Raw genomic sequence first — 26,067 nt, forward strand, 5'->3', positions numbered from 1 at the left:
TCCTCAACCCTCAATGGCACATGGAACAATGGCACAATCTGCATCTCCAAAAATGTCTGCATTACTGCAGCTGTCATTGCCATCACTGGGAAACAAGTCAGGCTACACCATGCATAACATGAGGTGGCCAACAAAGACATCTACAAAATGGTACTCACTCACTTCCTATCGACAGGTCCCACTGCCACCCGCCAGCAGATGCCAGGGTCAGACAGCCCTCCCCAGGATGAAGGCCCCAGTGGATGTCTGGACAGTGACGATTTACCTGGCCCATCAGGGATGACTTGTCAGTCCATACCCAGCAGCCCCACCCTGGACACACTGGACTCCCCCTCCCATGTGGCAAACACACCACAGCCAGCCTTCGCTCCCCAAACCAATCAAAAGTGTGCCCCACAGTACAGGGGCCAGAGTCAAGGGCACACACTCAAGACAATGAAGGTCCTGGTGCTACTAGGAGTGGGCACACTGTGCCAAGGGCACAGGCCCAGGGGCCAGGGGTAGTAGGAGGGGATATGTGGTCCAAAAGAAGATGGGAGCAAAACCAGCTCATGATAGTCTGACGGTTCAGGTGCTACGTCTGAATCATGTGTCGCTCTTCCAGGGTGGCAAGGTCAACTAGTGTCTGATACACAGGTGCATGTCTAATCCTCAACATTGCACCATATCTGGGAATCGGAGAGGGAGAAGTCAGAATAAGCTGCATTGCAATAGTTATGAAATTTCGCCCATGACACAGCTAACATTCAGCCACTGTTCACTACATAGACGTAAAATACACCAGCCTGTCCTGCATGCACAGGACAGATGGAAGAGACCTCATACTGCCGGAGTTAAACATCATGGCGGTAGGCGGTCGCAACCGTGTGCAACTCCTCATTGGATAACATGCTTGTCTATGGAAGACTGGAGCCAATGGTGATAGCCGCCAGCGGTGATGGTGATGTCTGCCGTACACGTGACTGCCATTTCATGTGGCAATGCTCACTTGACTCCTGACACTCCTGCACACAAGACCTCCACTGAGTGTGCTGCTGTGTAATGACTCTGGTAGCCAAGATACCACATCCTGCTGGTGATCGGGCCCCAGTCTTCTCCAAGGAGGAACTCGAGAAGCTTGCGGATGGGGTCCTACCTCTGTATGGACACCAGAGCAGCAGGTGAGTCTAATGTCACCGTCCTGTCTAATAGCGATGTGTATGTAAGGCATTGGGACATGGCAGATAGAGTGAATGCATGGAGATGGGTGAGGAGTCTGAGGATTAGTGGCATTTAGACATGTGAGTGTGGCCATGAGATGTGTGAGATGTGTGCTATCCACTGCTGTTCCTGTGAAGCCACTCTACATGATTTTTTCCATCTGTCTGCGTGACCCATGCAGGTCAGCGCCCATCTGAAGAAGGGGATTTGACGGGCCATCAGCAAGCAGGTGCAGACCCTGGGGGTCCATGCCCTGCAGAGCACCCACTACAGAAAGTGGTGGGAGGACCTGAGATGCTGGGCCCAGAAGACTGCAGAGGCCCAGCTGGGGACGTCCTCCCAAATGAAGGAGGGGTGCCTGTCAGACCATAACCCCCTAATGGCCTGCATTTTGGTGGTGGCCTACCCTGAGGTGGATGGGCACTTGAGGGCAGCACAGCAGCCACAAGGGGGTAAGTATACACTCTCTCCTCGTTAATGTGTTGCTTAGGTGGGTTGGGCTGAGGACTAGTGGGAAGCTGTAGCTAGGTTCTAGGTAGATGTCTGTCCACCATGGGTATCAGTCACCCTGCCAGGATTGGCATCACAGATGTATTCCCATGCCATGTAGTCAGGGACTTATGAGGGCAATTACTTCCAATGTGTAATTTGTGTGGTCAGCCTCAAACAAGTTTTGGAAACCAGCTCCTTCCAACATCATCAGTACACCTGACATGTCAGGGCATTGACGTATGTGTTTTCCGACCACTGTGACAGGGGAGATGTGTGAGTCCTCATTATGCTGCCTTGTGTGTAGTGAGGCAGAGTGGGGCAAGATGTCAGTGTTCTAAATGTCACTGGCTTAGTAGGTATTCTTTCTACCCATGCAGGATTCAGTTGATACAGAAATTGTTTCCCTAAAAGGCCATGTGGATTTGCCAAGTACTGGGCATGTGGGGCTAGTGTGACTCACATCATCTACATGGGTACAATTGTACCACCATCAGCAGTATACATCTGCATAGCTAGAGTGTACCACATGGTGTCCCACTGTTGTAGCATGTATAGGTGAGGGCATGGTGTGGCATGGCAGCAGATGATGATGTTGTTACACTGTGTGACTGTTGTGCTAGCATTGACCCATTGCATCCTGTCTCTCTCTCCCAACTTCCCTCACTATCTCCCACTGTCTTTGTGTGCATAGGCATCATCAGGCAAAGGAGAAGGGGCACCGTCGAGTGGGGAAGCTGCAGCCCACAGGACCCAGGAGGCTGAATCCAGTGGAGCCAAGGAGACCAGTGGGACAGAGGGCGAGGGGACTTCCACAGGTAAGACAGGATCGACCACACCATCTTCAGATTCCTCCTCCAATTTCAGCTCCCTGGCTGACCCAATCTCAGAGAACTCCAGTTACATCTTTGTCTGACACCCCCATTCCAGCATTGCCCTCCCTGCATCTCTCCAACCAGCTGTCTGTGCTCGCTCACCCAGGAGGGTGGGCATCTCCTTCATCACAGGCACTTCTGCCCCCACCCAAGTGAGCCCTGCTGCCCTGCTACCCTCAATGAGGAGGATATTGACCTCCTGAGGTCATCTCTGTAGGACAGTCAACAATTGTGAATGCCATCCATGGACTGGCATCTCAGATGCACCAGACCAATGCATTCCTGGAAGGCATTCATGGTGCCCTGGGTAGCCTGCAGAGATCTTTTCAGGCTCTGGCCTCTTCACTGACAGCAGCCAGTGTTCGTACTTCTTCCGTCCCGCCTTCAGCTACCTGTTGCCAATCCCACATCCCACTCTCCTCATCCATCCAAGGCACATGTTCTGACCCACATGCATCCACATCAACAGACACAGTATGCAAGGACAGACATAAGCACCACAAACACCACCACTGCCATGCACACACACAAATTTCAGATGCAGACATGACAACATCCACTCCCTACACCGACTCCCCCACTACCACTCCCCTCACAGCCACTACACCACTCACACCTGCTGTGACTACCTCATCAGTCCCAGATCTTCCCACAAGTGCACTCACTGCCACTGTCATCACATCAGACCCGAATACATGCACCCCATACACCACATACACATTCAGCATGACTATCTACACCCCCACATGCAGCACACCTACCCTCCCTGCAGACACCACTACAACATTCACTCACACACACCACCTGCCATCTCCCTGCATCTCCTTCTCCTCCTCCCACTACATCTAAACGCCAACAGTCACCCACCCAACAGTCACGCAGCACAAACATGGCATCCAAGCACGCACCTGCACCCAAATCAGCTCCACGTACACACTTCTCAACCACTCCATCTACCTCCACTCCCATGCCTTTCTGCTATGACCATCCCCATGCCCCCAAGAAACATTTCTTCTGTGAGTTTTCCCTGTTCCCCCGAAAGTGGTCTTCACCACAAGAAGGACTTTTACTGGCTTCAACTTGTTCAAGGATGGACTCCCTGTTTGCTACAGGTGAAAAATTGCTAACCATAGTCCCCTGCACCAACTCCTGAAGAAAGTGACCAGCTGACCACTGTCCAGTGGGCAATTTGGAGTTTGCGCCAAGTGCATTCTGGAAGTTGTAGTCTGCATCCTCAAGGAGCAACTCAGAGCTTCTGGAACCTTTGAGTGAGCTGTGGACACCAAAAGAATCTGAGAAATACATCTGGAAGAAGATCCATAAGTTTGGAGAAATTTGGAGAACTTTTGGAAAAAAAGGTTCCATAAAGGGACTGACCCACCGCAGCAACTCTAGCCGGATTGCCTCAACCGTGACCCAGCGTGATTTGCAGGTTCATCCTGGTGAAGAAAATCTATGAAAAAGTGACTAAGGCGGTCATTACAACCCTGGCGGTCAGTGTTAAAGCGGCGGTAAGACAGCCAACAGGACGGCGGTAAAAAAATTGGAATTACGATCATGGCGGAAACCGCCAACAAAGACAGCCACTTTAACACTCCAACCGCCACAGCGGTACAGACAAACAGCTTGGCGGTCACCGCCAACAGACAGGCGGAGGACAAAGTACCGCCCACAGTATCACAACCTACCAATCTTCCACCTTTTCCGGGGTGGATTCCCCGCGGATAAAAACACGGCGGAAAAAGGACTTCGAAGGGAAAACGCTCACCTCTACACACCCCACGATGAACCAGGACACCATGGAACCGTGACTCCAAATTCTCCCTGCGATAGTCTTCCTGCCCCTCTACCAGGAGCACAAACGCCGGCAGCGACGACCACAGTGAGTACTGCACCCACGACACAGGGGAGGGGGGAGGGAAAAAACAGGGACACACACACGTAACACCCCCACCCCACCCTCACCCACTACAACACACACACTAATACATATTTATACATGATAGTTACACCCCCCAACCCCCCAAAAGAATGCAAAGACAAAAGGAAATGAGTGTAACCATTGTAATATATTAAAATCAAGAATGCAAATATATATATATACACACCATAAACAAAATATACACCAAGCTTAGTAGTCCAGGTAGTGCTCCAATGAAGTCCGTGGATCACTGGGCCCACACGGTATGGGCGAGGCCCACACAAGATCCCCGACCATGATGGAGAGAACACTGCAGGGGCATCAGAGAGCAAGAAAACAGGCACCTCAGGGGGAGGGAAAGGGGGCACCTCAGCCGGTTGAGTGCACGACGCCAAATCCACGAGAGGGCCACATGCCCACTGTTCTATCCTGGGGAGTGCAAAGCCACAGCCTCTCAAGTCTCTACAGTGGGTGGGTTGCCCACTCTTCAATCCTGGGGAGTGCCAAGCCACAGTCTCTCAAGACTCTACAGTGGGTGGGTTGCCCACTGTACAATCCTGAGGAGTGCAAAGCCACAGTCTCTCAAGTGGATGACAGTCTCCACTGGTTCTGGAGGGGGCATGGTGCCCAGACTGCTTCATCCTGCTGAGGACAGAGGTAGTGGATGTATCTCTCCACTGGTTCTGGAGGAGGCATGGTGCCCAGAGTGCTTCATCCTGCTGAGGACAGAGGTAGTGGATGTATCTCTCCACTGGTTCTGGAGGGGGCATGGTGCCCAGAGTGCTTCATCCTGCTGAGGACAGAGGTAGTGGATGTATCTCTCCACTGGTTCTGGAGGGGGCATGGTGTCCAGAGTGCTTCATCCTGCTGAGGACAGAGGTAGTGGATGTATCCCTCCACTGGTTCTGGAGGGGGCATGGTGGCCAGAGTGCTTCATCCTGCTGAGGACAGCGGTAGTGGATGTATCTCTCCACTGGTTCTGGAGGTGGCATGGTGCCCAGAGTGCTTCATCCTGCTCGTGACGGACTCAGTAGCGTCAGTGCCCTTGACGCTCATGGGCCAGCGGTGCTTGAGGCGGCGGTGCCCTGTTCAGCGGTGCTTGAGGTGGCTGTGCCCTGTGCAGCGTGTTGAAGTAAGCCTCAGCAAGGCCTACTAGTGCAAGGGGTTCACCTTTCTCTGCACAAAGTCCTTAGACCATGTAGGAAGAAGTTGGCACAGAAACTGAAATAAAAGACAACGTTTATTAAACCTCATGAGGTGGTACTACAGTTCAAACAGCACCCTTCGGTAATGTTTGAAGTAGCACACTGAACTGAGAGAGCATGGTACTTTTATACCCACGCAGGGGCTAAATGGAGGTGGTACAATTATAGAAGCAAGACTTCTATACATATAAGGTCATGTGGCAATGCACAGTCGACAGGTAGGAGGAGCTAACAGTTTTCAAGGACTAACAGCTGCAGACCTTACTGAGCATGTGCGAAAGTGGGAGATGCTAAATATAACTTGTCACTAGGCAGATTTTCAAGAGTAGTTAACAGAAAGGTAGGACAGAGCACATGGTGAGCACATGGCAGCATGTGGCAGAGAAAATGGCTGCCATGAATACAAAATGGATTCCACTAAATGTTCACAATAGTTGCTAAATACAAGATGTCTTCTGCTAATGCTTAATCTAATCGCTGCTAAACTACAACAAGCGGTGCTTGGAGCGGGGTTGCCCTGTTCAGCGGTGCTTGAGGCGGCGGTGCCCTGTTCAGCGGTGCTTGAGGCGGCGGACTCCTTTGCAGTGAATCAGCTGCTCTCTGTCCCAGCGGGGCTTGTGATGGCGGTCCTCTCTGTCCCAGCGGGGCTTGTGCTGGCAGTCCTCTCTAGCTCAGCGGGGCTTGTGCTGGCAGTCCTCTCTTTCCCAGAGGGGCTTGTGCTGGCGGTCTTCCCAGTCCCAGCTGGGCTTGTTCTGGCGGTCCTCTCTGTCCCAGCGGGGCTTGTGCTGGCGGTCCTCTCTGTCCCAGCGGGGCATGTGCTGGCGGTCCTCTCTGTCCCAGCGGGGCTTGTGCTGGCGGTCCTTTCTGTCCCAGCGGGGCTTGTGCTGGCTGTCCTCTCTAGCCCAGCTGGGCTTGTGCTGGCGGTCCTCTCTGTCCCAGCGGGGCTTGTGCTGGCGGTCCTCTCTAGCCCAGCGGGGCTTGTGCTGGTGGTCCTCTCTAGCCCAGCGGGGCTTGTGCTGGTGGACCTCTCTGTCCCGGTGGGGCTTGTGCTGGCGGTCCTCTCTAGCCTAGCGGGGCTTGTGCTGGTGGTCCTCTCTAGCCCAGCGGCGCTTGTGCTGGCGGTCCTCTCTAGCCCAGCGGGGCTGGTGCTGGCGGTCCTCTCTGTCCCAGCGGGGCTTGTGCTGGTGGACCTCTCTGTCCCGGTGGGGCTTGTGCTGGCGGTCCTCTCTAGCCTAGCGGGGCTTGTGCTGGCGGTCCTCTCTAGCCCAGCGGCGCTTGTGCTGGTGGTCCTCTCTAGCCCAGCGGGGCTGGTGCTGGCGGTCCTCTCTGTCCCAGCGGGGCTTGTGCTGGCGGTCCTCTCTAGCCCAGCGGGGCTTGTGCTGGCGGTCCTCTCAGTCCCAGCAGGGCTTGTGCTGGCGGTCCTCTCTGTCCCAGCGGGGATGATGGCTGTGGCCTCCTTTGCAGCGGGGATGATGGCGGTGGCCTCCTGGGCAGCGGGGATGATGGCGGTGGGCTCCTGGGCAGCGGGGATGAGGACGGTCTCCTCCGCTGTGCTGCTCTTCCCAGACTTTCCTGGTTTCTTGTTGCCCTTATCCACCTTGGAAGGTGTCGCAGCTAACTTCACACTCCCAACGGGACCCCTGGGAGCGGCTTTGGTGGCTGGAGTCTTCCCCCTCTCCCGCCGGTCACTAGCCAACTTTTGATGCTTCACAGGTGAAGGACTGTCCGTGGTGTGGCTCCGTGACACACTGGCTGCCCTGGTGGCCGGTGCACTCCAGATTCCGGTGACTACAGGCACCACTGGTCCCGGAGACGTTGTAGCTGAGGTGCTAATTCGGGACATAGGAGACGGACGGGGTGGGGTCAAGGTTGGACAGGAAACATTTTTGGAGACACTGGGAAGGGTAGCTGGAGGGGGTTTGGGAGTAGAGGAAGAGGTTGTGGTTGTAGGAGGTGTTCGTTTGCTGACTTTGGGTGAAGGTGCATGGGCTGGATGTTGTCGTGAGGTGGATGGCTGTTGGGTGGGTGTGTGCCTGCGTTTGTGTATCTTGGGAGGTGGCGTCACAGACACACTGGGAGAGGACACAGGGTACGTGTGAATGGTAGTGGGGGTGGTGACTGCATGTGAGTGGGGTGTGGTGGTGGGTGTGCTGGTGATGGCAGTAGTGGCTGTAGATGTAGTGCATGCAGGTGTGAGTGTAGACGAGACTGGGAGGGAGGAGGGAGATGAGGAGGAGGGGGACACAGTGGAGGCAGTGGATGTTGGTGTGTCTGCATGTGTCTGATGCTTGCGTGAGTGCCTGTGGGATGTGTGGTGCTTATGTTTGCCAGAGCTTCCCTTGTGTGTTGACGTGTGTGCATGCTGGTCTGTAGGTGTGCTTGGGATAGGCTGGGGTACAGGGGGTTGGATCTGGGTGGAGGAAGTTGGAGGGGGGAGGCTAGAGACAGGGACAATGGCTGCCATCAGTGCTGAGGCCAGAGTCTGAAGGGCCGCCTGACCAGAATGAATGCCCTCCAGGAACGCATTTGTTTGTTGCAACTGCCTTTCTACACCCTGGATGGCATTCAAAATGGTAGACTGCCCAACAGTGAGGGACCTGAGGAGGTCAATGGCCTCCTCACTGAGGGCAGCAGGGGTGACTGGGGCAGGGCCTGAGGTGCCTGGGGCGAAGGTGAAGCCCACCCTCCTGGGTGAACGGGCATTTGGCAAAGGCTGAGGGGCTGCTCGGAGGGCAGTGCTGGTAGGGAGGGTGGTGGCTGTACCTGTAAATGGGGGGGGGTCACAGATGTTGCACCACCACAAGGGAGCTCCCATCAGAGGAGGAGTCCGTGTCGCTGGTCTCAGCTCCTGTCCCGGTCGTGGAGCTCCCCTCGCCCTCTGTCCCACTGGTGAAGTCTGAGTCCGTAGTATGGCCCTCCATGGCCATGTGGGATGCAGCTCCCTCGTGCTCCGGTGCCACTGCTCCTCCGCCTGATGATGCTAATGTACACAAGAACAGGGATACCACAAAAAAAGGGGGGGGGATGACAGAAGAAAGACATGTTGAGTGCATGCATTACCGCTACTGTTGGCGGACACGACAGACACAAAAGCCCCCTGCACTACGCCGCGCTCTTGGGCTCCACTGTTCAATCCCTGGGAAATGGCCTGCTAGGCTATGGATGACATCTGCACACATGGATGACACAGGGGCATGACTAGGTGTATTTGGCACTCTACAGAGGTGGGGTGGGGTGCCACATGGCCTGCCTTACGGAGGGACCTTGCGTACTAAACTCGCCCTGGCCTAGGGAGACCCACAGCCCACGTCCCCCGCCTAGACCCCTCCACTGCACGCTACATCAGCAGGATGAGAGTTTACTCACCCCTTTGTGGCTGCTGTGATGCCCTCAAGCGCCCATCCAACTCCGGGTATGCCACCGCCAGGATCCTGAACATCAGGGGGGTCATGGTGCGACAGGCACCCCTCCAACGTTGGGAGGCCATCCCCAGCTGAGCCTCCGCTGTCTTCTTGCTCCAGCGGCGAATGTCCTCCCATCTTTTCCGGCAGTGGGTGCTCCATCTGTGGTAGACCCCCAGGGTCCGGACGTCCTTGGCGATGGCACACCAAATATCTTTTTTCTGGTGGGTGCTGAGCTACATGAATTGTACAGGAGGAAGAGAAACGTATTACCAACTGCACCGTCACAGTCATTGGCCCCCATCCCTACCCTTGCCATGTGGCACATGCACTAACCTTCGTTTCATGCACGCCGCAATATCCCCCCCTTCTTACTTCCACCCCACTCCACACAGGCATAGCCCATACAGCATGCTCCCAGTGAACTTACCTGTCTGGAGGACCGTAGAGTAGCGTCTACTGGGGGAGGACCCTGTCCACGAGTTTCTCCAACTGCTCCGATGTGAATGCAGGGGCCCTTTCCCCAGACACTCGAGCCATTGTCTCTTCCAGACTGAGGTCACAGTAGCACTTGCAGTGTAGGTCCTCTCCTGTCGAAGATCAGGTATCAAGTGATTGAGCAGATAGAAAATGGCAGTCACGTCAGCGGCGGTGCGTACCGTCACCGCCGGCGTACATCGTCTTTGGCTCATGGGACCCATAGGGTCCAATGTTAACCAATGCAGCATTGCGCCGCAGTCTCCGACCGCCTACCGCGATGGTGTACAACGCCAGAGCAGTTACCTCACATCCCATTGTCCCACTTTAGAGGTCAGGCATCCACCATTTCAGGGTCCCACATGGCTTTATTTTTAACTGTGTCACACATACCTAGGCCCAGACTCAACACACATACAGGCCACTTTTTGGATTATGATTTGTGTTCTGTGTAAGCTGTGGGTACGTACCTCTGAGTTGGTTGGCTCTGTGCTCGCTGTTGTCCTTCATAGGCACCGTGGCGGCATCCTCCGGTGTACCGACCGCTGGTGGACCTGTCGACAATGGAGGAAAGACATGTGATCATCACATACAGGCTTGAACGTGCCACAATCCATGAACTGTGTACCCAGTTGGAACCAGACCTGATGTCAGCTATCCCCCATCCCACAGGAATCCCCCCTCAAGTGCAGGTGCTGTCAGAGCTCCATTTCCTTGCAAATGGGTAATTTCAAACAACAGTGGCCAAAGCATCAGGGATGTCCCAGCCTATGTTTTCCAACGTGTTGTCCAGAGTGTTGTCTGCCCTGCTGAAACACATGCGCAGCTACATCGTTTTCCCTCAGGTGGAGGATTTGCCTACAGTGAAAGGAAACTTCTATGCGTGTGTGGCTATTAGGTGAGCACCTGGAAGCAAGACATTGGGAATGGTTGTCTGGGTCTGGGGTTATCCCTACAGGTTAGTGTGTGTCTAACAGTTGTCCCTCGCCATTTGTAGGTGACTCTGGTTACCCCAACCTGTCATGGCTACTGACCCCAGTGAGGAATCCCAGGACAAGGGCAGAGGAACGCTACAATGAGGCCCATGGGCGAACACGGCGGATAATCGAGCAGACCTTCGGCCTCCTGAAGGCCAGGTTCAGGTGCCTCCATATGACAGGTGGATCCCTAATCTACTCATCAAATAAGGTGTGCCAGATCATCGTGGCCTGCTGTATGCTTCACAACTTAGCTTTGTGAAGACAGGTAACTTTTCTGCAGGAGGATGGTCCAGATGGCGGTGTTGTTGCAGCTGTGGAGCCTGTGGACAGTGAAGACGAGGAAACAGAAGAAGAAGACATGGACAACAGGGACTCAGTGATCCAGCAATATTTCCAGTGAGACACAGGTAAGAATACAAACCTGCCTACTACATGTACTGTAACACTACTACATCTCTACTGTCTGTCGTTTTCACCCAGTGTATGGTCACTGAGTTGTCACTTTCCCTTACGAGTTCACGGATGTGGGTCCCACAGTGTGACATCTGCCTTGATTCCTCATGGACTAGAGCTGTGTTATAGGTATGTTGACATTACAAACGAAATAGATTTTTGACACTGTAATTTCTAATACACTATTCTGAAATCACAGACTGACTTCAGATTGTTTTGTGCTTCAAGGGTGTTTATTTAAGTGCAAAATATGGGAGGGGGTAGCAAATTGGTGAGGGGTGATGGTGGAGGAATGTCCATGGCAGAGTCCAATCTATTAGTCTCACAGGTGCATTGCCCAAATGGGCATAGTAAGTGGAGCTGGGGCAGTTTAAGGATGGACAGGGTGACAAAGTGGGACAGAAGGATGACATTCAGGGTGGTCTCATTTCTTGGCGGGGGTCTTGGCAACGTTCTCTGTCTTTGTCCTGGATCTCAGGGACCGTTTGTGGGGTGGTTCTCCCTCTGCAGGGGGTGGGGTGCTGGTGTGGTGTTTCTGTGGCGGTGCCTCCTGTCCACTAGCGCCGGCGGAGGTGGTGGGCAGTTCATCGTCCAGGCTAGTGTCAGGGGCCCCTTGTTGTGCCACAGTGTCCCTCCTGGTGTTGAGTACTTCCTTCAGCACCCCTACGATGGTGCCCAGGGTGGAATTGATGGCTCTGAGTTCCTCCCTGAAGCCCAAATACTGTTCCTCCTGCAGGCGCTGGGTCTCCTGAAACTTGGCCAGTACCGTTGCCATCGTCTCCTGGGAGTGGTGGTAGGCTCCCATGATGTTGGAGAGGGCCTCGTGGAGAGTGGGTTCCCTTGGCCTGTCCTCCCCCTGTCGCACAGCAGCCCTCCCAGTTCCCCTGTGTTCCTGGGCCTCTGTCCCCTGGACCGTGTGCCCAAAGCCACTGCCCCCAGGTCCCTGTTGTTGTTGGGGTGGTGGGTTAGCCTGGGTTCCCTGTAGTGGTGACACACTGCTGATTAATGTGTCCTGGGGACGGAGGTATGGGCCCGCTGGGTGGGTGCTGTGCTGGTGTTTCTAGAGGGTGGAAGCTCTGTAGTGGCCTGTGACTGTGTGATGGGAACCGACTGTCCTGAGGTCCCCAATGGGCCGGACTGGTCATCTAGATCCAGTTGGACAGAGGTGCTGTCATCACTGTGGGCCTCTTCTGTTGGTTTTGTGGACATGTGTGGACCCTCTTGTACGGTGACGTTGGGTAGGGGTCCTGCAGGGGTATAAAAGGATGTTTATTACATCTGTGTGTGCATGGTGTGCAATGGGTGGGTGACCGTGTACCGCAGTGCTTGCATTCTTGTGTGGCACCTTGTGTGATGATGGTTTAGGGGGTGTATGGGTATGTACAGTGGGCATGCTTTAGTGATAGGAGTCCATGCTTTGTTGTTGCATGCAGGGCTTTGTGTTGGGATGTGTGGGTTGTGATAGTGGAACATTTGTGAGAAATAGGAGTGATCGGGTGAGGGTGGGGGTATGTGATGGTATGCAGGTAGGGTGGGGGATGTAATAGTTAAGGTTTGCCTTACCAGAGTCCATTCCTCCATCTAGTCCTGTGAGGCCCTCAGGATGCAGAATCGCCAAGACCTGCTCCTCCAATGTTGTTAGTTGTGGAGGAGGAGGTGGGGGTTCGCTGCCAGACCGCTGAACCGCACCGTGGTGTCTTGAGACCACGGAACGCACCTTCCCCCGTAGGTCGTTCCACCTCTTCCTGATGTCATCCCTATTTCTTGTGTGCTGTCCCACTGCGTTTACCCTGTCCACGATTCTTCACCATAGCTCCATCTTCCTTGCAATGGAGGTGTGCTGCACCTGTGATACGAATAGCTGTGGCTCTACCCGGACAATTTCCTCCACCATGACCCTGAGCTCCTCCTCCGAGAACCTGGGGTGTCTTTGCCGTGCCATGGGGTGGTGTGGGTGATGTGTGGGGTGGTGTGTGTTGGGATAAGTGTGCTGATATGTAGTGGGGTGTTGTGTGAGGTGCGTGGAAGTTATGTGGGTGATGGTGTTGTGTGCCTGTGGATGCTAGTATTGTTGATAGTGGTGTCTCTCTCTGTGCTTCTTTCTCAATTGTGGTCGTAGGGGTTTGTGGGTGATGTAGGTGTGTGTTTTATATTGTATTGAGTGTGTGGGAGTGGTGTGTGTATGTGTATCTGGTGTGTGTATTTCGAATTGTCCAATGTGGCTGTGTTTTGTATGTGTGTGTGTATTTTGAGCGTGGCGGTGTGTACCGCCAATGGAATACCACGGTTGAAAGACCGCCGCGTGGATTCGTGGGTCGTGATTGTGTGGGCGTTTATCTGTTGGCGTGATGGTGGAGGATTTGTTTTCGGCAGTTTATCACTGACCTTTGGTGTGGCGGACTTGTGTGGGTGTCTAAATATTGGCGGATTCCGTGCTGTGGGTCATAATGGCTGTGGCGGAAATCTGCGGGCGCGGTGGTGTGTTGGCGGTCTTCTGCACGGCGGTAAGCGGCTTTTACCGCCAATGTTGTAATGACCGCTTAAGTCCGAACGTAGAAAGTTGAATGAGACCTCCCATGCTTTGTATCCGAAGATGGCTCCAAGTACATTAGATCAAGATTCAGGATTTTATCTAAAAAAATCGTCTAAGTCCGAAAGTAGAAATCTCCACAAAGGGCTCCCGCGACGCGTATCTGAGGAAGAGTCCCAGGAGGTCGGACTGGACTGGTGACTTGGTCACGCTGAAGAAAATCTTCAAGAAAACAACTAAGTCTGAAGGTAAACTTTTGACTTAGGCCTCCCGCTTGATGTAGCCGAGCAGGGTTCCATCACGGTCGGCCTTAAATTTTGACTTTGCCCTGGTTGAGGTGCGACCAGATGACCAGATTGGTGCCATTAATTTCTAAGTGCTAAAAAGCATTAATTCTTTAAAAAATCATATCTCCGGCTCCCTTTATCTGATTTTATGCATTGTAGTGTCGTTTTAATGCTAAATATATGTCCTATTTTTATAAATTGGTTTTGGATTTTTAAACTGTTTCCTATGTTTTATTTAATTACTGTTTTGTCATACTAGAATGCTTTATGCTTTGTGTAGGAGGCTGGACTGGCTTGTAGTGAGTACCAAGGGGTACTTGCACCTTGCACCAGGCCCAGTTATCCCTTATTAGTGTATAGGGTGTCTAGCAGCTTAGGCTGATAGATAATGGTAGCTTAGCAAAGCAGCTCAGGCTGAACTAGGAGACGTGTGAAGCTACTACAGTACCACTTAGTGTCATATGCACAATATCATAAGAAAACACAATACACAGTTATACTAAAAATAAAGGTACTTTATTTTTATGACAATATGCCAAAGTATCTTAGAGTGTACCCTCAGTGAGAGGATAGGAAATATACACAAGATATATATACACAATAGCAAAAATATGCAGTATAGTCTTAGAAAACAGTGCAAATAATGTATAGTTACAATAGGATGCAATGGGGAAACATAGGGATAGGGGCAACACAAACCATATACTCCAAAAGTGGAATGTGAACCACGAATGGACCCCAAACCTATGTGACCTTGTAGAGGGTCGCTGGGACTATTAGAAAATAGTGAGAGTTAGAAACATAACCCTCCCCAAGACCCTGAAAAGTGAGTGCAAAGTGCACTAAAGTTCCCCTAAGGACAAAATAGTCGTGTTAGAGGGAGAATGCAAGGAAAACACAAATCAGCAATGCAACAACGATGGATTCCTGTCTGAGGGTACCTGTGGAACAAGGGGACCAAGTCCAAAAGTCACAAGCAGCTCGGAGATGGGCAGATGCCCAAGAAATGCCAGCGGTTGGTGCAAAGAAGCTCTTACTAGGCTGAAGAACTGTGAATACTGCAGGAACGACAAGGGCTAGAGACTTCCCCTTTGGAGGATGGATCCCCCACGCCTTGGAGAGTCGTGCAGAAGTGTTTTCCCGCCGGATGGACGCCAACAAGCCTTGCTACACGCAAATCGTGCGTTTGGCGTTTTTTGGACGCTGCTGGGGCCCAGGAGGGACCAGAAGGTCGCAAATTGGACCTGCAGAGAGAGGGGACGTCGAGCAAGACAAAGAGCCCTCACTGAAGCAGGTAGCACCCGGAGAAGTGCCAGAAACAGGCACTACGAGGATGCGTGAAACGGTGCTCGCCGAAGTTGCACAAAGGAGTCCCACGTCGCCGGAGACCAACATAGAAAGTCGTGCAATGCAGGTTAGAGTGCCGTGGACCCAGGCTTGGCTGTGCACGAAGGATTTCCGCCGGAAGTGCACAGGGGCCGGAGTAGCTTGCAAAGTCGCGTTTCCCAGCAATGCAGCCCAGCGAGGTGAGGCAAGGACTTACCTCCACCAAACTTGGGCTGAAGAGTCACTGGACTGTGGGGGTCACTTGGACGGTGTCGCTGGATTCGAGGGACCTCGCTCGTCGTGCTGAGAGGAGACCCAAGGGACCGGAAATGCAGCTTTTTGGTGCCTGCGGTTGCAGGGGGAAGATTCCGTCGACCCACGGGAGATTTCTTCGGAGCTTCTGGTGCAGAGAGGAGGCAGGCTACCCCCACAGCATGCACAAGCAGGAAAACAGTCGAGAAGGCGGCAGGATCAGCGTTACAGAGTTGCAGTAGTCGTCTTTGCTACTATGTTGCAGGTTTGCAGGCTTCCAGCGCGGTCAGCGGTCGTTTCCTTATCAGAAGGTGAAGAGAGAGATGCAGAGGAACTCGGCTGAGCTCATGCATTCGTTATCTAAAGTTTCCCCAGAGACAGAGACCCTAAATAGCCAGAAAAGAGGGTTTGGCTACCTAGGAGAGAGGAAAGGCTACTAACACCTGAAGGAGCCTATCAGCAGGAGTCTCTGACGTCACCTGGTGGCACTGGCCACTCAGAGCAGTCCAGTGTGCCAGCAGCACCTCTGTTTCCAAGATGGCAGAGGTCTGGAGCACACTGGAGGAGCTCTGGACACCTCCCAGGGGAGGTGCAGGTCAGGGGAGTGGTCACTCCCCTTTCCTTTGTCCAGTTTCGCGCCAGAGCAGGGGCTAAGGGGTCCCTGAACCGGTGTAGACTGGCTTATGCAGAATTGGGCACATCTGTGCCCAACAAAGCATTTCCAGAGGCTGGGGGAGGCTACTCCTCCCCTGCCTTCACACCATTTTCCAAAGGGAGAGGGTGTCACACCCTCTCTCAGAGGAAGTTCTTTGTTCTGCCATCCTGGGCCAGGCCTGGCTGGACCCCAGGAGGGCAGCTGCCTGTCTGAGGGGTTGGCAGCAGCAGCAGCTGCAGTGAAACCCCAGGAAGGGCAGTCTGGCAGTACCAGGGTCTGTGCTACAGACCACTGGGATCATGGAATTGTACCAACAATGCCAGGATGGCATAGAGGGGGCAATTCCATGATCATAGACATGTTACATGGCCATATTCGGAGTTACCATGGTGAAGCTACATATAGGTAGTGACCTATATGTAGTGCACGCGTGTAATGGTGTCCCCGCACTCACAAAGTTCAGTGAATTGGCTCTGAACAATGTGGGGGCACCTTGGCTAGTGCCAGGGTGCCCTCACACTAAGTAACTTTGCACCTAACCTTTACCAGGTAAAGGTTAGACATATAGGTGACTTATAAGTTACTTAAGTGCAGTGTAAAATGGCTGTGAAATAACGTGGACGTTATTTCACTCAGGCTGCAGTGGCAGGCCTGTGTAAGAATTGTCAGAGCTCCCTATGGGTGGCAAAAGAAATGCTGCAGCCCATAGGGATCTCCTGGAACCCCAATACCCTGGGTACCTCAGTACCATATACTAGGGAATTATAAGGGTGTTCCAGTAAGCCAATGTAAATTGGTAAAATTGGTCACTAGCCTGTTAGTGACAATTTGAAAGTAATGAGAGAGCATAACCACTGAGGTTCTGGTTAGCAGAGCCTCAGTGAGACAGTTAGGCACCACACAGGGAGCATATACATGCACACCTATGAGCACTGGGGCCCTGTGTGACAGGGTCCCAGTGACACATACATATAGGCCACAAACCTATGAGCACTGGGGTCCTGACCAGCAGGATCCCAGTGACACATAACAACCATACTGAAAACATAGTGTTTTCACTATGAGCACTGAGGCCTGGCTATCAGGATCCCAGTGAGACAGTGAAAACAGTGACAAACATCCTGACATACACTCACAAACAGGCCAAAAGTGGGGGTAACAAGGCTAGAAAGAGGCTACCTTCTCACACAACCCCCCCCCAAACGAAGGACAATAAGGCTAACCTTGGCCAGTTGAGACTTTATTGTCTAAGTGGTGATAAGTAGAGAGTAGCTCTGCAATAGACTGGTTACTCCCTTTATCATCCACTATATGGTTACTTCCCTGTGGGGATGTAAACCACCCTGTTTGAAGTTTTTTAGCTAACCAACAATGTGAAGATGTATTTTCAGAGTTTCTATCAGTAAGTTTTAGTTTAGAGCAGTGGGAATTATCCACTGAACCTATTTGTAATGATGGAAATGCCAGACAGGGATGCTGTCTCAGTAAAGCCATAGCTGGACAAAAACTTTGTCCATTTGGCTGGAAGAGAGAACAGGGATGCTGTTTCTCTTGAGTTGGAGCAGGGCAGGGATGCTGTCCTATGAGCTCCACACTAGGGCAGGGATGCTGTCCTAAGTGTTGTGAGGCAGTACAGGGTTTCTGCACTAAAGTTTCTCTGGGAGGGTTGGAGGGATGCTCCATGTTAACTAAAATGGTGCTCTTTTTGTCACCAATGTTAGTTATCCCACAGAGAGGTACTTCTACCTCAGGGAGTCCAGCTATGCCAGCTGATGATTCCCTTGGAACAGGTGCCACCCCAGGAGAGGTTTCTCCCACCACAGGAATAGTATCCTGAATGGTAGGGTGGTTAGGGGATACTGTGATACCCTTTTTACCTGTTGATGGAGAGGGATCCTGAGTTTTCAGGCCTTCTCTCCTTTGCTTTTTCATTTCACTTGAAATGAGAGGGAACAATTCCTCAGGGATGCCCAGCATGGCTGCATGGGCATAAAACTCTACATCAGCCCAACCTGAGGCCTCTAGGTCATTACCTAAGAGACAGTCTACAGGTAAGCTAGGTGATACCACCACCTGCTTAGGGCCAGTAACTCCACCCCAACTAAACTGAAGTTATGGACATCAATAATCTTATACTGTTGTCCAATGATGTGTTGTTCAGGAGGCACTAGGTTTTCAGTCACCAAAGTGAAACTGGCACCTGTGTCCCTGTAGGCCAAGGCCTCAACACCATTTATTGAAACTGTCTGCCTGTACTTATCCATTGTAAGGGGACAAGCAGCCAGTGTGGCAAGGCCAATGCCACTAGGTGTGACAGAAACTGTCTTGGGACTGATTACATCAGTTTCCACTATGGACCCATAAGTGGACCCAACTACACCCTTTGCTTGACTGTTGCCAGCAGTCCCACCACTAGTACCACTACTGCTAGGGGCACTAGAGCTTGATGTATTAGTGGTGGTAGGCTCAGGGGGTTTACCTGGACAGGACTTATCCCCTGGCCTATGGCCTCTATTTTTACACACAAAGCACCAAGGCTTTTTAATGTGTGCAGGTTGGGAAGAAGAGGAAGAATTTGTTTTATCCCCACCCTCTGAAGAGTGTTTAAGATTTGAAGTGGGATCTTTGGTTTTACCCTTATCCCCATGCTTATCTTGAGATTTTTCACCATCTTTCTTCTTATTGCCATCTTTGTCACCCCCTGTATGAACTTTTCTGTTCACCCTTGTTCTGACCCATTTGTCTGCCTTCTTTCCCAATTCTTGGGGAGAGGTCAGATCAGAGTCTACCAGGTACTGGTGCAACAAATCAGACACACAATTATTAAGTATATGCTCTCTCAGGATTGTGTTATACAGGCTTTCATAATCAGTAACTTTACTGCCATGTAACCACCCCTCCAAGGCCTTCACTGCCTGGTCAATGAAATCAACCCAGTCTTGTGAAGACTCCTTTTTGGTATCTCTGAACTTTATCCTGTACTGTTCAGTGGTTAAGCCATAACCATCCAGGAGTGCATTCTTAAGAATTTCGAAATTATTAGCATCATTTTCTTTTACAGTAAGGAGCCTATCCCTACCTTTTCCAGTAAATGATAGCCATAGGATAGCAGCCCACTGCCTTTGAGGGACATCCTGTACAGCACAGGCCCTCTCAAGTGCAGCAAACCACTTGTTAATGTCATCCCCCTCCTTGTAAGGGGGAACTATCTTATGCAGATTCCTGGAATCATGCTCTTTTGCAGGATGACTATGGGGAATACTGCTGCTGCCACCATGGGTATCTAAACCCATTTTCTGTCTTTCCCTCTCTATTTCTAAAGACTGTCTATCCAAATCCAGCTGTTGCTTCTTGAGCTTCAGTCTGGTTTGCTCCACTCTCAATCTATTGAGCTCCCTTTCCAACAATCTGTCATCAGGGTGGGTGGGAGGGACATTTCTAGATACAGAGGTATGATGGGAATGAACAGAAGGAGACCTGTCCCTTACAGAGGGCACCCTAACAGCTTGGCTACCAGTATAATGTGAGAGCACATCATCAGTATGATGTGATTCAACCTCTGTACCAACTATGCTAGACTGTCTAGTAATGGGCAGGCTGAGAAGTTTCTTTCCTGAACCTTTTCCTGGGGGAGTCCCTGGATCAGATTGAGAACCATTAGCTACTTTTTCTACAGATTGGGCACTTATGGCCTTATCCTGTACTCTAAGCATATTAATTAACAGTTCTAAAGAAGGATTCTTCCCTACACTCAAACCTCTCTCTATGCAGAGACTCCTTGCTCCTTTCCAGCTAAGGTGATCATATGCAAGTTTGGACAGTTCAACTTTTTGGCCTGTGCCAGACATTTTTAGAGAGAGTTAAAGTGATAGACAAAGAGAAAAAAGTTTTCAGAACTTTTTGGAAAGACAGAAAAAACTTTTTAAACTTTTAAGAACTTTTAGAAAGTTTAGAAGTACTTTTCAGCACTTAGAAAAGAGTGCAAAAGAGGAAATGCAAAACTTTTTGGCTATGTGTATATACACTGACCTTGTTTTGTATATTTTTCTCTTATGAAAAGTACAATGACAAGAGTGGTAAGTAGTCTCAAAGCACTTATCCCACCACTGCACAACCAATGTAGGAGGCTGGACTGGCTTGTAGTGAGTACCAAGGGGTACTTGCACCTTGCACCAGGCCCAGTTATCCCTTATTAGTGTATAGGGTGTCTAGCAGCTTAGGCTGATAGATAATGGTAGCTTAGCAAAGCAGCTCAGGCTGAACTAGGAGACGTGTGAAGCTACTACAGTACCACTTAGTGTCATATGCACAATATCATAAGAAAACACAATACACAGTTATACTAAAAATAAAGGTACTTTATTTTTATGACAATATGCCAAAGTATCTTAGAGTGTACCCTCAGTGAGAGGATAGGAAATATACACAAGATATATATACACAATAGCAAAAATATGCAGTATAGTCTTAGAAAACAGTGCAAATAATGTATAGTTACAATAGGATGCAATGGGGAAACATAGGGATAGGGGCAACACAAACCATATACTCCAAAAGTGGAATGTGAACCACGAATGGACCCCAAACCTATGTGACCTTGTAGAGGGTCGCTGGGACTATTAGAAAATAGTGAGAGTTAGAAACATAACCCTCCCCAAGACCCTGAAAAGTGAGTGCAAAGTGCACTAAAGTTCCCCTAAGGACAAAATAGTCGTGTTAGAGGGAGAATGCAAGGAAAACACAAATCAGCAATGCAACAACGATGGATTCCTGTCTGAGGGTACCTGTGGAACAAGGGGACCAAGTCCAAAAGTCACAAGCAGCTCGGAGATGGGCAGATGCCCAAGAAATGCCAGCGGTTGGTGCAAAGAAGCTCTTACTAGGCTGAAGAACTGTGAATACTGCAGGAACGACAAGGGCTAGAGACTTTCCCTTTGGAGGATGGATCCCCCACACCTTGGAGAGTCGTGCAGAAGTGTTTTCCCGCCGGATGGACGCCAACAAGCCTTGCTACACGCAAATCGTGCGTTTGGCGTTTTTTGGACGCTGCTGGGGCCCAGGAGGGACCAGAAGGTCGCAAATTGGACCTGCAGAGAGAGGGGACGTCGAGCAAGACAAAGAGCCCTCACTGAAGCAGGTAGCACCCGGAGAAGTGCCAGAAACAGGCACTACGAGGATGCGTGAAACGGTGCTCGCCGAAGTTGCACAAAGGAGTCCCACGTCGCCGGAGACCAACATAGAAAGTCGTGCAATGCAGGTTAGAGTGCCGTGGACCCAGGCTTGGCTGTGCACGAAGGATTTCCGCCGGAAGTGCACAGGGGCCGGAGTAGCTTGCAAAGTCGCGTTTCCCAGCAATGCAGCCCAGCGAGGTGAGGCAAGGACTTACCTCCACCAAACTTGGGCTGAAGAGTCACTGGACTGTGGGGGTCACTTGGACGGTGTCGCTGGATTCGAGGGACCTCGCTCGTCGTGCTGAGAGGAGACCCAAGGGACCGGAAATGCAGCTTTTTGGTGCCTGCGGTTGCAGGGGGAAGATTCCGTCGACCCACGGGAGATTTCTTCGGAGCTTCTGGTGCAGAGAGGAGGCAGGCTACCCCAACAGCATGCACAAGCAGGAAAACAGTCGAGAAGGCGGCAGGATCAGCGTTACAGAGTTGCAGTAGTCGTCTTTGCTACTATGTTGCAGGTTTGCAGGCTTCCAGCGCGGTCAGCGGTCGTTTCCTTATCAGAAGGTGAAGAGAGAGATGCAGAGGAACTCGGCTGAGCTCATGCATTCGTTATCTAAAGTTTCCCCAGAGACAGAGACCCTAAATAGCCAGAAAAGAGGGTTTGGCTACCTAGGAGAGAGGAAAGGCTACTAACACCTGAAGGAGCCTATCAGCAGGAGTCTCTGACGTCACCTGGTGGCACTGGCCACTCAGAGCAGTCCAGTGTGCCAGCAGCACCTCTGTTTCCAAGATGGCAGAGGTCTGGAGCACACTGGAGGAGCTCTGGACACCTCCCAGGGGAGGTGCAGGTCAGGGGAGTGGTCACTCCCCTTTCCTTTGTCCAGTTTCGCGCCAGAGCAGGGGCTAAGGGGTCCCTGAACCGGTGTAGACTGGCTTATGCAGAATTGGGCACATCTGTGCCCAACAAAGCATTTCCAGAGGCTGGGGGAGGCTACTCCTCCCCTGCCTTCACACCATTTTCCAAAGGGAGAGGGTGTCACACCCTCTCTCAGAGGAAGTTCTTTGTTCTGCCATCCTGGGCCAGGCCTGGCTGGACCCCAGGAGGGCAGCTGCCTGTCTGAGGGGTTGGCAGCAGCAGCAGCTGCAGTGAAACCCCAGGAAGGGCAGTCTGGCAGTACCAGGGTCTGTGCTACAGACCACTGGGATCATGGAATTGTACCAACAATGCCAGGATGGCATAGAGGGGGCAATTCCATGATCATAGACATGTTACATGGCCATATTCGGAGTTACCATGGTGAAGCTACATATAGGTAGTGACCTATATGTAGTGCACGTGTGTAATGGTGTCCCCGCACTCACAAAGTTCAGTGAATTGGCTCTGAACAATGTGGGGGCACCTTGGCTAGTGCCAGGGTGCCCTCACACTAAGTAACTTTGCACCTAACCTTTACCAGGTAAAGGTTAGACATATAGGTGACTTATAAGTTACTTAAGTGCAGTGTAAAATGGCTGTGAAATAACGTGGACGTTATTTCACTCAGGCTGCAGTGGCAGGCCTGTGTAAGAATTGTCAGAGCTCCCTATGGGTGGCAAAAGAAATGCTGCAGCCCATAGGGATCTCCTGGAACCCCAATACCCTGGGTACCTCAGTACCATATACTAGGGAATTATAAGGGTGTTCCAGTAAGCCAATGTAAATTGGTAAAATTGGTCACTAGCCTGTTAGTGACAATTTGAAAGTAATGAGAGAGCATAACCACTGAGGTTCTGGTTAGCAGAGCCTCAGTGAGACAGTTAGGCACCACACAGGGAACATATACATGCACACCTATGAGCACTGGGGCCCTGTGTGACAGGGTCCCAGTGACACATACATATAGGCCACAAACCTATGAGCACTGGGGTCCTGACCAGCAGGATCCCAGTGACACATAACAACCATACTGAAAACATAGTGTTTTCACTATGAGCACTGAGGCCTGGCTATCAGGATCCCAGTGAGACAGTGAAAACAGTGACAAACATCCTGACATACACTCACAAACAGGCCAAAAGTGGGGGTAACAAGGCTAGAAAGAGGCTACCTTCTCACACTTTGTCTCCTAAGTTAAGCCATGTCGCTCGTTGCCAAGCTACCAAGGGATGAGTCGGGGTTAACTTATTGAGCCCTAACTGAACCTATTGGGGGTTAGTGGCCTATTGCTAAGTGTAGATACTTACCTGCCCTTACCAGTAACCCATTTTCCAACAGTGTGGTATTGGCTGAGATTAGAATCAACTTAGATGCGGGCAGAATATGGAAATATCACTAAGGTTGTTATACACATATAAAACATGCAAGCTTTGTTTGAGGCTGGAGCAGCTGTAACACGATTGCTGGCATGGCAGAGCTGTGGAGTTTTTTGCAGTTTGGATGCCCAAGGTTTGTTGAAACTAGAGATGGTTTCCACTGGGGTCTTTTACTTGAGTTATCGAAATTGTACCATGCACTGAGCAGAGGGCATATAGCCCTTGGTTGCAAAGATAAATACATATCTTCAGCACCACACTTGGGAGGTGTGCCAAATGCTGGGTTAATTACATTCACTGTAGCTCATGTCTTATTGACTAAACTTCTGAATGGTGGTCTACATAAACATTAACAGAAACATATAATTTGACCATAAAATTAAGGTCAAAATATATTTTTACTAAACAATGATGTGGACAAAAATTTTGTAGGTCATGATATCCTTTTTTGATTTTCACAATAATATTGACGGTTAAAATGTATTTTTTTTACAATATTGCAGCAATCTTTACCACATTTTGTAATGGATGTGCACTGCAGGTATAAGACTGATGCTACTGCTCTTGATTATGGGTTGTCCTCATCTTTCATAGCTAGATAAACAGTTTTAGGTGTCAGTCCAGCCAAGCGCCACAAGTGCTTACATTGTATTTGTCACAGCTGTGCTATAGTTTGCCATTGTGTACTGTATTTGAAATGCCCTGCTACCATAGTGTGGTTTGGGGGTCGCTGAGCAATCCAATGACAGTTAAACATCATAACCAATGCCTTTAGTACATTGGGATTATGGCCCTATGTGTGGGGACCTTAGACCAGTGGTTCTCAACCTGTGGTCCGGGACCCCTAGGGTCTGCGAAGGCTACTCAGTGGGTCCGCAACTGCTTAGAAAATTTGAAAACCTCACTGTTAATATCAAGAAATTTGAAATTGGAGGCTAAAAATGAATATCCTCAGATTGATTCATGAGAGCAGTGCAGGTGCATCAAACAGAATACAGTATGGACAAAGTGTGGATTCAAATTAATTTAGAAAAGCTTCAACGTTCCTATTAAAAAAAACATATTTATCTTTGCAAATTAATTAAAATGTGTTTTTATTTGTTTATGTATTTGATGAATATTGTTTCTGTATTTTTTTGTATTTGTTTACCCTTCAATTTGTACTGACTCAGTAGAGGGTGCCCGGTTTCAAATAATGATTTTGTGGGGGTCCCTGGGATCGAGTAATGATAAAGTGGGGATCCACACAAGTCAAAAGTTTGAGAACCACTCCCGTAGACCATTGATTAGTTCACAACCATGGTTTGCATGGAATCACCATGAAATGTGGCCCATAGAACAACATGTGGGACTGGACACATGTCTTACAAAATGTGTTTGATCACAATGTACAGACAACAAGCTGTCACACGAGGGTGATGTTTTTTGTATTGCATTGTCTTAGCAAGTGTGAAGATCGAATTGTCTAGCCACGTGCATGACTGGAGCTACACTATTTCACAACTACCTGTGTTACAATGTCTACAACATGTTTTCTGTAAATTTCTGTAAGTGGCAGAGTTTCCTGTTGCATTTTTTTGGGATATGACTACACAGCCACCACATTAATATTCTTGATGTAGCCACACAGCTTATGATAGATAGCTCATGTGCTAAACATGTTTACTCACATGATACCATTGGTACATGTTCATTCTTGGATACAGTGCATTTGTCTGTTACTCTGATGTGTGTCAAAAGGAGGAAACATCATTCTGTCGTGCATGATGGATAACATACAGTTCCCCATGCAGGTGTGGTGATGATTACGACAGACATGTGCAATGGATGTCTTAGTCATGCAATGCATGTGCTTGGTTTGTGTTCTTCATGTGTGATATCTTCTCCCTAATACAGTGGTATGTCAACGATAACAGTGCCACTATCTTTGTGATGCATTCATGATTTATACTGCTCCTTCAGAACAATATCTTTGGCCATATGAGTGACTAACATGTTACACTCTTTAGAAACATTGATATTGTTTGTCAGTAATAAAGGTGGTTCCCACGCACACCATGAGCTATGATGCATCATTGATTTCGGCCATGCTCACAATTGTCGGCCACACAGAGCCAGGGACAACTAGGGGGGATAGTAAGGTCACAATTTGTGACATTGTACATACAACTTAACACCATAAATCCTCACCACATCATTTAACCTCAGCACACACTATACATGGCAGAGTTGCAATCAGACAGGAATGTGTGGCTAGACATCAGTGCACATACAAATGTAGGTTTCCTAATGTCCATCTACTATGGGTGTGCTGTATTTACAATATGGTGCACCATGGCACACGTTAGGTCAATAGCGTCAACATTGTTGACGCTCTTGTGGCGTTTTGCTGTATTAGCACCAAATTGTGATGTGCTAGTGCAGAAATGTGCAAGGAAGCCAATTGAAAACAATGGGTCCTTCCTTTTGACACCTGTTTTGAGCAGGCGTTGTAAATGACGCCAAAACATGGTGCAGTGAAATCTTGTATATTTCACTGCAGAGCTCCTACGAAGG

This window comes from Pleurodeles waltl, chromosome 1_2 (genome assembly GCF_031143425.1).
Source record: "Pleurodeles waltl isolate 20211129_DDA chromosome 1_2, aPleWal1.hap1.20221129, whole genome shotgun sequence".
Taxonomy (NCBI): Eukaryota; Metazoa; Chordata; class Amphibia; order Caudata; family Salamandridae; genus Pleurodeles; species Pleurodeles waltl.